The following is a 10321-nucleotide window of genomic DNA, read 5'->3' on the forward strand; positions in this document are numbered from 1 at the left end:
AACCCTGACATTTGGCCAGAAGACCAGGCCAGCCTTCTCACCTTTGGCAATGATGGCAGACCTGATGAGGCATTTCAAGGAGCCTCTAGGGGTAAGAATTTATTTGAAACTGCATTGCCATATGAGACAATGTTTCCATATTTGCAAACTCACTGCTCTGTTCAATCATGCAGATCAGGGTGCAACATGGCTGCAATCCAGGATGAGTGGCAGGGGCTGAAAATCCTGGTCATCCACAATTTCAAGGACAAGTCCTACACACCTGGAATCTCCTCTCGTCACCCTGCTACTGGGAGACCATGTTGACAAAGGACCCCTACAGACACAATTATAAGGTGATAACAGTCCAGAGTGCTTATGTATGGGATCCTTCTATGGTTGGTTTTGATAAGTTAATGGTAAGGGCTTAAATGAAATTGAAAGATATCATATTTTCCCTAGAACATACTGGAGTTGGTGCAGCTTATGCTGGTGCTGCCAATTTCAGCCGTCCAGTGGGAGCGAGGCTTTTCTGCAGAACCAGATTAACTTCTTTGGGACTGGGGGGCAGTATTGAGTAGCTTGGATAAAAATATGCCCAGAGTAAACTGCCTGCTACTCAGCCATAAATATGCATATAATTAGTAGATTTGGATAGAAAACACTGAAGTTTCTAAAACTGTTTGAATGATGTCTGTGAGTATAACAGAACTCATATGGCAGGCAAAAACCTGAGAAGAAAATCCAACCAGAAAGTGGGAAATCTGAGGTTTGTAGTTTTTCAACTCATTGCCTATCGAATATAAAGTGTCTATGGGGTCATATTGCACTTCCTAAGGCCTCCACCAGATGTCAACAGTCTTTAGAACCTTGTTAGAGGCTCCTACTGTGAAGGGGGGGGCTGATTGAGTCAGGGCTCTGGCAGAGTGCCATGAGCTGATCACGCACAACCAGCGTTCCATTGCATTTCTGAAGACAAAGGAATTCTCCGGTTGGAACATTATTGAAGATTTATGATAAAAACGTCCTAAAGATTGATTCTATACTTCGTTTGACATGTTTCTACGAACTGTAAAATGACATTCCGTCTGAATTTTCGCCTGGATTTTCCCGCGCCTTGTGATTTTGGATTTGTACTAAATGTGCGAACAAAAAGGAGGTATTTGGACATAAATTATGGACTTTATCAAACAAAACAAACAATTGTGGAACTGGGATTCCTGGGAGTGCATTTTGATGAAGATCAAAGGTAAGTGAATATTTATAATTCTATTTCTGACTTCTGTCGTCGGAAAAACCAGCCAAAAGCCTGGTTGCCTCTGCCAGGAGGTGGACACTTGGCCGCAAGTGGATCTTCCAGCAAGACAATAACCAAGCACACATCAAAATCCAAAGAAAAGGTTACTTGACCACATAATAAATTTGCAATGGCCATCTCAGTCTCCGCCATTGAAAACCTGTGGTTTAAATTGAAGAGGACAGTCCATAAACGCAGGCTAGGATATTAAGAATCTGGAAAAATGGTGTATATAGGAATGGTCTAAGATACCTCCCAATGTGTTCTCCAATCGCATAAAACATTTTTGAAAATGTCTTTCTCTTCACAAGTGTAGGGTGCTGGAGTACTGATAACAGTACTGCCGTTTTCAGTGCGGAGCAGGCAGTGATGTGGGCTAGAGTGGATAAAATGTCAGGGCCGAATTCTAGTCCCAGTCCGTCCGTATTCATTACCCCGATACTGTTACAAAAAACGTATTAAAACGGAAGCAAACGGAAAGGGAGGGACCTACCTGAATGTGTCCCACCATAGAAACTCTCGTTTTAGTTGCGAAACTATTTGGCTAATGATTACATCCCAGGTTTGTTCTAGCACGTAACGTCACGTAGGAAAATAACGGTCCATTAATCCCAATTTCTATATGCAGAAATGCAGCCGTTTCTCAATATAAACTACATATGAAGCTTGTTGGACATAAAATTACCTTTCCCTCGTAGCAGTCGGGTTGGCACCCACAGAAAATAAAATTAGTACGGATAGCTAACTTCTTCAGCTAACTCTTGGCTTGTTAGCTAACGTTGGCTACACAGTCAAATCAACTGTGGTTAAATTGCCTTGGGTTTGTGAGGTTCCTAAATGAGTTATTGAATATACCTATTGCAATCACCACTGCAAACTGTATATACGCTAGTAATTTACAAAAAAAATATTACCTTAGGTAGGTGCGTTAGCTAGCTAAGCACTTAGCTAGCTAACCAAAGAGACATCAAACGAGAATGATTTGAAGCCAGGCAAGATAGCGGTTGACTCATAACACGCTAGCTAACTAAGCTAACATCCACCGATGTCCACCGTCGTGTAAAAACAGGACCTTCTCCCTAATACATCGAGCTGGCTACAAGAAAACAGATTCGTTTTTGGTCGTTACCTTAACCTCTCCTTTTTCAGATTTGCCCGTTGTTGAGAAAAGGCTAGACTAGTTTAAACAACGAAGAGGTCGCCACCGTATCCCCCCCTCCTTCATCGACCATCACCATGTTAATCCCGGGAACTCAATTGAGCAGAATTGAAGACGTTCAGACTTCAGAAAATCTCCCTAAAAAAAATCACGCGCTCGCTCGCGCCCCGTTCTTTTTTCTCCAAACCATCTTGCTCAACAGCATGTTCCTCACAACCCACTGTGCACACATATCATTTCAACGTGGACTACCAGTTGCATATCACGAAATTGGGGAGAATGTTTTTTTTTTTAACATGTTAAAAAATACCCCCCAAAAATGGATAATTCAGTGGATAATATTTCATTGAGACGTTGATCAGTGACATTACAACCTATATTCACCCACTCAAAAAGACAGCCAAAAGTTAGAATTTCCAATGTGTTTATTATTATGCTTTCAACCATCCGAAGGGCACCACCAAATTCCAATGAAAAAACAATGTCGGATTTTTGGTTTAGTTGTCACACAAATGTCTGTCACTGTGGCTTTCAACCATTTAAAGGAGTAGTTCACTATTTTACAACTTGATGTTAGATGGTTCCTCAACCCTGAAAGTAGTCTATAGGCCAAGATAAACTGTAATCCATGGTTCAATTTTCTTTAACAGCCACTACAAACTTCAGCTAACTTTCAATGGAAGTGGTGGGGGCATGAGAACATGTTTAAAACAATTATGCTCAAATCACCTGAAATCAATTCAAATCAACTCCATATTTGGTTTGATGTTACTTAAAGGTGATTGTGTAATTTAAAAGAAAATAACATGCTCACGTGCCTCCATCACTTCAATTGAAGTTTACATTTGATTTAGTCCTATTCTTTAACTAACTAGATTTTTGGTAACATGGAGATGTGAATCCAACATATCACTAACTAATTAAGTCAATGGCACAGATGTAACTATCCAAGGAGAAGATACATTTCCATTAAATGTGGATATTTGGTTCATATCATTACATTTTAAATCCACCAGAGCTTGAAACATTAGGCCAATTATATTGTCTATTTATGGTTGAATTCTGGGGTTAATTGAAACAATAGATGTTAATACACATTTTGAATTGCTTTTACATATTGGATGTTTTACAAGAAAAATTACTTTTATTCGTGGTTGTTTGTATTGTTTTTAAATGAGCAATATGTACTTTTTAACAAATGTAAAGGTAATATTCAAATGCTGTTTTTATACTTTTATACCATTTTTATGGGTATAAATGTTGTACAAATATAAATTAGCTGTTTTTAAAGGAAATGTAACAATAAAACTTTTTCAAAATAAATAAATAGGCCTGGATAGCATCATTGATGATAGCACCTAAACTTTTATTTAACAAGGCAAGTTAGCTAAGAACAAATTCTTATTTACAATGAAAGCCTAGGACCAGTGGGGTAATTGCCTTGTTCAGGGGCAGAATGACAGATTTTTACTTTGTCAGATCAGGGAATTGATCTAGCAACTTTGTGGTTACTGGCCCAGAACTCTAAGCGCTAGGCTACCTGCTGCCCAACAAAATCAATAACAAAAAATATCTATATACAGTACCAGTCAAAAGATTGGACACACATACTCATTCCACAGCTTTTCTTTATTTTTACTATTTTCTACATTGTGGAATAATAGTGAAGACATCAAAACTATCAAATAACACATATGGAATCATGTAGTAACCAAAAAAGTATCACAATATATTTGATATTTGATATTCTGCAAGGCAGCCACCCTTTGCCTTGATGACAGCTTTACACGCTCTTGGCATTCTCTCAACCAGATTCATGAGGAATGCTTTTCCAACAGTCTTGAAGGAGTTCCCACATATGCTGAGCACTTGTTGGCTGCTTTTCCTTCACCCTGCGGTCCAATTCATCTCAAACCATCTCAAATTGGGTTCAGGTCAGGTGATTGTGGAGGCTAGGACATCTGATGGAGCACTTGTTGGCTGCTTTTCCTTCACTCTGTGGTCAAACTCATCCTAAACCATCTCAATTGGGTAAACACTGGGTGATTGTGGAGGCCAGGTCATCTGATGCAGCACCCCATCACTCTCCTTCTTTGTCAAATAGCCCTTACACAGCCTGGAGGTGTTTTTTGCGTCATTGTCCTGTTGAAAAACAAATGATAGTGGGACTAAGCGCAAACCAGATGGGATGGTGTATAGCTGCAGAATGCTGTGATAGCCATGAGGGTTATGTGTGCTTTAAATTCTAAAGAAATCACAGACAGTGTCACCAGAAAATCACCCCCACACCTTTGACTGATACAGATTGTATACTCTAGCTAAGAAAGTAATACTAAGTGGATGTTTTCTAGTAAGCTGTTAGTAGCCCATGTGCCCCACACTAATAATGTGGTTCCTTTCCCCCTCATAACTTAGCCTACTGTTCTGACTTGGTGGTGCACATGTATCATATGTAGCCTGTTTTAGAGAAATGTCATCATCGAATATTGTAAGAGCTTTCATTGTCTTCTTATATGCCCCCTTTATTTATCCTATGGTTCTGACATGGTGTACAGGGAAAATACTGTAAGAATGGCCCATGTTCTGAATTCTGTTGCGGAACATTTCAAAAGTGCTGAACAAATAGTTATACTGGCTACATCCGTCCTCATTAATGTCTTAATCAAAATTTTGGCAAGTCGAACAGGACATCTACTTTGTGCATGACACAAGTAATTTTTCCAGCAATTGTTTACAGACAGATAATTATAACAGACTTATAATTCACTGTATCATAATTCCAGTGGGTCAGAAGTTCACATACAGTAAGTTGACTGTGCCTTTAAACAGCTTGGAAAATTCCAGAAAATTATGTCATGGCTTTAGAAGCTTCTGATAGGCTAATTGACATAATTTGAGTCAATTGGAGATGTACCTGTGGATGTATTTCAAGGCCTACCTTCAAACTCAGTGCCTCTTTGCTTGACATCATGAGGAAATCAAAAGAAATCAGCCAAGACCTCAGAAAAAATATTGTAGACCTCAACAACTCTGGTTCATCCTTGGGAGCAATTTCCAAAGGCCTGAAGGTACCACGTTCATCTGTACAAACTACAGTACACAAGTATAAACACCATGGGACCACGCAGCCGTCATACCGCTCAGGAAGGAGATACATTCTGTCTCCTAGAGATGAATGTACTATGCTGTGAAAAGTGCAAATCAATCCCAGGACAACAGCAAAGGACCTTGTGAAGATGCTGGAGGAAGTGAGTCCTATATCGACATTACCTGAAAGGCCGCTCAACAAGGAAGAAGCCACTGCTCCAAAACCGCCATAAAAAAGCCAGACTACGGTTTGCAATTGCACATGAGGACAAATATCATACTTTTTGGAGAAATGTCCTCTGGTCTGACGAAACAAAAATGGAACTGTTTGGCCATAATGACCATCGTTATGTTTGGAGGAAAAAGGGGGAGGCTTGCAAGCCGAAGAACACAATCTCAACCGTCAAGCACAGGGGTGGAGCATCATGTTGTCAGGGTGCTTTGCTGCAGGAGGGACTGGTGCACTTCCCAAAATAGATGGCATCATGAGGTAGGAAAATTATGTGGCTATATTGAAGCAACATCTCAAGACATCAGTCAGGAAGTTAAAGCTTAGTCGTAAATGGGTCTTCCAAATGGACAATGACCCCATGCATACTTCCAAAGTTGTGGCAAAATGGCTTAAGGACAACAAAGTCAAGGTATTGGAGTAGCCATCACAAAGCCCTGACCTCAATCCTATAGAAGATTTGTGGGCAGAACTGAAAAAGTGTGTGCGAGCAAGGAGGCCTACAAACCTGACTCAGTTACACCAGCTCTGTCAGGAGCAATGGGCCAAAATTCACCCAACTTATTGTGGGAAGATTGTGGAAGGCTACCCAAAACATTTGACCCAAGTTAAACAGTTTAAATGCAATGATACCAAATACTAATTGAGTGTATGTAAACTTCTGACCCACGGGGAATGTAATGAAATAAATAAAAATCTGAAAAAAATCATTCTCTCTACTATTATTCTGACATTTCACATTCTTAAAATAAAGTGGTGATTCTAACTGACCTAAGACCTGAAATGTTTACTTGGATTAAATGTCAGGAATTGTGAAAAACTGAGTTTAAATGTATTTGGCTAAGGTGTATGTAAACTTCCGACTTCAACTGTATGTGTTTTTTAAAGGCAGTAATGAACTGTTTTGCTGCCAGACAAGGTTCCTCTGGTAGCCAGGTGTAGCAGTGGTAAGGATTCACTCCATGGTGCTGAAAAGAAAGCTCTGCTATTGGGGCAGCATGATGTTGGTTCTAACAGTTTGTCACTGTTATAGTGCAATTCATGTATTGTTTAGTGTTGTGTTGTGGCTTTGCTGGCATGCATCCCAATTTTGTTTTTTGTTTGCCCCACCAAGATGCACATGCTAAAATCGCCACTGGCAACATTGAATCTATTTATTTTTTAAGTGAAGACAGCGCAACAATTATTCTCACGATATCACATTGCTAGTGTCAGTGACAAATGTCATAGCTAAGCAGGGCTGGGTTTGGTTAAAATCCTAGATGGGAGACCAAAAGTTAGCTGAAGCTAAATACATTTTCCATTAGGAGGTTTTACCCGGAGTATTGTTTTTTTATGATAATGACATTGAAGAGCTGACATTGTTTTAAAGGTTCAATATATTTGATAAAAGGTTTGTCTTTGTGGAAATGTGCTGACCATGATGACATAATCCTGTGGTTGAAATTTCACCCTCAAAACAACAGTTTACATTGATTACTTTTTTCAAATGCACCGTATTTTCCACATAGTTTCTACCTCACAATACAGTGATAAATTACTGTGAAACTACACTGATTCAACCAGTTTGTGCTGTGTAGGATGGTTCTATTGCACTTGCGATTATCTCCAGTACTTCAATTGAGTTGAATGCACCTTTTCATTTGTTCAAACCTTCACATGGCCCTCTCCCTGTCAGCTATTACATTATATTTGGCTATTGGATATACAGTGTGGTGGTGGTCCCAATCAAATCCCTTCATTGTCCCCCTCGTCCTTTCAAAGTTTTGTCGAACTCAATAGTTCACGACGTTCAACAATAGAGATAGTTGTATTGTCGTCGACACTGTATGTAAATTCTTGCATACAGTTATAAGAAGAGTGACTTCTGTGGTGGGCTGTACACTCTCGCGAGAAGCCACAACGTAGCCTATTTGCCCAAATGTTACTGTTGGCATAGATTGTTGGAGCTCAGCAGATCTATACCCTCACCTGCTCAGATTGCACTTATTTCGCTTGTCCTCAGAGCAGCCACGTCTTGTATGTGACATTCATAGGCCCTACCCTATATTGGGATCAGGGCTAGGATGAAAAATGCATCCATTCTGCAGCCAGCATATGTGGGAACTCCTTCAAGACTGTTGGAAAAGCATTCCTCATGAATCTGGTTGATCTATCCAAATTGAATCAACCAGGAAACACAATCCGGACAGCCACTGTTTTCCATAAGGGCCAGCCAGATTAGTGGGAGGATGAAGTATTTATACCAAAACACACATGCACTCAAATGTCCAACATCATAACTGCCCTCATGGAAGTATTCTCTGGTGGCAGGCAGATATTGCCCTTTACTAAGCTTTAGGGAATGTATGCTCTGGCCACACTCATGACTCATGCCACAACTGGCCTGTAGGCATTGTGCTCCCTAACCCTTCTCTTTATCTCATGATCTTGGGAGAGCATCATCAGTGGCCTTCAATGTACTATTTCACTCTCAATTCGCCTTTAGGCTTACTTTTTTAGAATGGCCTGTAATAGAATGTCTTTGTGGAAATTTGGTGACCATAATCCTGTGGTTGAAATTTCACCCTCAAAACAACAGTTTTTATGGTTGCTGAATTTTTTCGAGTCCAGTGTATTTTCTACGTAGATTCGACGTCGCAATACATTGACAAATTAAGTTGAAACAACATTGATTCAACCAGTTTGTGCCCAATGGGTTAGCTATTACAAAGTAAAGTAAAGACATTTATGACAAAGTGGCGCTGTCCAGCACTTAAAATGTCTAATGGTTAAACAATAACAGGACTATGGTAACCATATTCCAGGATCTTATTGTCCAGTTCTCTTTCAAATTAAAGAAACCACTTATAAATATGTAACAGAGTTAAGAATGTACTGTAAACTCACTAGACACAGCTAGCTTAAAATGTCGCCGATGGAGCTATCGAATTAGATATTTTCCGACAGCTCAAACGGTTGGTATGTGGTCAAGGAGGGGGGCGATCACGTGTGTTAGCGAACAGAAAATCAGTGGTTTGAGTTTGATATGGGGACAGGGACAGTGGAGGAAGCTACACTGTTTGCAGGACATTGATGTCTGTTTCAATGAGACGATTCTCTAAAGGTGGATATTGTGTCACACAGCCAGATGGGCATCGGAGAGTCTTGATCTATGTATAAAAAATAAAAAAGTGTGAGATGAGTCTGGCATACTGCTTGATGACAGCTTGGTGATGGAGAGTACCCCTAAATCATATCCTCTATATCAGGTTTTCCCAAACTCGCTCCTGGGTGAATGTTTCGTTTTTTGCCCTAGCACCACACAGCGAATTCCAATAACCAAAGCTTGATGATGAGTTGGTTATTTGAATCAGCTGTGTAGTGCTATGGCAAAAAAACAGGACTGAGTCTGGTAAACCCTGCTTTATTTGGCTGCATTTACACAGGCAATTCAATTACAAATAAATTATTGGCAAAGATCTGATTGGTTGAAAGACCATCTATTGGCAAAAGATTACTCTCCCCGTGTAAACACGGCCTCTTAATGCCACTTTCACCGTGATTTTTAAAAAACTCATCCTTGGTAAACATGAAATCATCAGTCAACCTGCATGCTTCCAAACATTGGAGTAACTTGAGTATTCATGCTGAAGCACACAATGTCTAATTTATTTTAATGAAGAGGGACAGGTCAGACACACCTGCATCTTCCCCTGGGCACCGGATAGAACATTTGTTATTAAATAATCACTTAGGCTGTCACGCCTTGGTCTTAGTATTTTGTGTTTTAGTTTATTAGTTAGTCAGACCAGGGTGTGACATGGGTTTATTATGTATTGTAGTTGTGTATTGGGGTTTGTAGTAGTTGGGATTGTAGCTGATTAGGGGTGTGTGTGTTTATAGGTTTGGCTGCCTGAGGCGGTTCTCAATCAGAGTCAGGTGATTCTCGTTGTCGCTGATTGGGAACCGTATTTAGGTAGCCTGGTTTTCGCTTTGTATTTCGTGGGTGATTGTTCCTGTCTCTATGTAGTGTGCACCAGTCAGGCTGTAATAGGTTTCACGTTCTGTTTGTTGTTTTTGTATTTAAGTTATTTCATGTATAGTTTGTTTGTTTGTCTTCACTATTAAACATGAGTAACTTACACGCTGCATTTCGGTCCGACTCTCTTTCAACAAAAGAAGAACGCCGTTACATAGGCTGCGTTTAGACAGCCTAATTCTGATGTTTTTTTCACTAATTGGTATTTTGACCAATCAGATCAGCTCTGAAAAAGATCTGATGTGATTGGTCAAAGGACCAATTACTGGAAAAAATATTAAAATTGGGCTGCATGTGTGAACGCCCTCAAACTCACTTAACAGCGACCCCAGTGTTGAGCTGAGCGCAACGGTAGATCCGGGTCACGGCACTACTGTGAAGGACGTCACACTGCTTGTTTAGCGAGTACCGCTTACTCCTGATTCGGCTCACACAAGGCTCAAATCCAGGACCTCCGCGTTGCCAGGACAAGTGACCGTCGTCCTGAAGCGTCTTAACTGTCAGCACAACCCGAAAAGCTACCAATTCAACACTTTAGGGTGAGGAGTA

The 10321-nt window shown here is 40.2% G+C and overlaps 1 protein-coding gene across 5 annotated transcripts in view; it reads right to left on the reverse strand.

Annotated features, from left to right (window-relative positions):
• Positions 1-2620, reverse strand: part of LOC135517745 (CMP-N-acetylneuraminate-beta-1,4-galactoside alpha-2,3-sialyltransferase-like) — an 87307-nt gene extending 84687 nt beyond the window's left edge. For 2 of the 5 annotated variants that reach the window (XM_064942339.1, XM_064942346.1), the window contains exon 1: positions 2406-2620. The gene's annotated coding sequence lies outside the window, so the exon portion shown is untranslated. Of the gene's footprint in view, positions 1-2190 lie in introns of all 5 variants that reach the window. The other 3 variants (XM_064942321.1, XM_064942331.1, XM_064942363.1) reach the window with 2 other exon arrangements.
• Positions 2621-10321: the final 7701 nt, after the last annotated feature.

The sequence above is a fragment of the Oncorhynchus masou genome, chromosome 3, assembly GCF_036934945.1.
Source record: "Oncorhynchus masou masou isolate Uvic2021 chromosome 3, UVic_Omas_1.1, whole genome shotgun sequence".
NCBI lineage: Eukaryota > Metazoa > Chordata > Actinopteri > Salmoniformes > Salmonidae > Oncorhynchus > Oncorhynchus masou.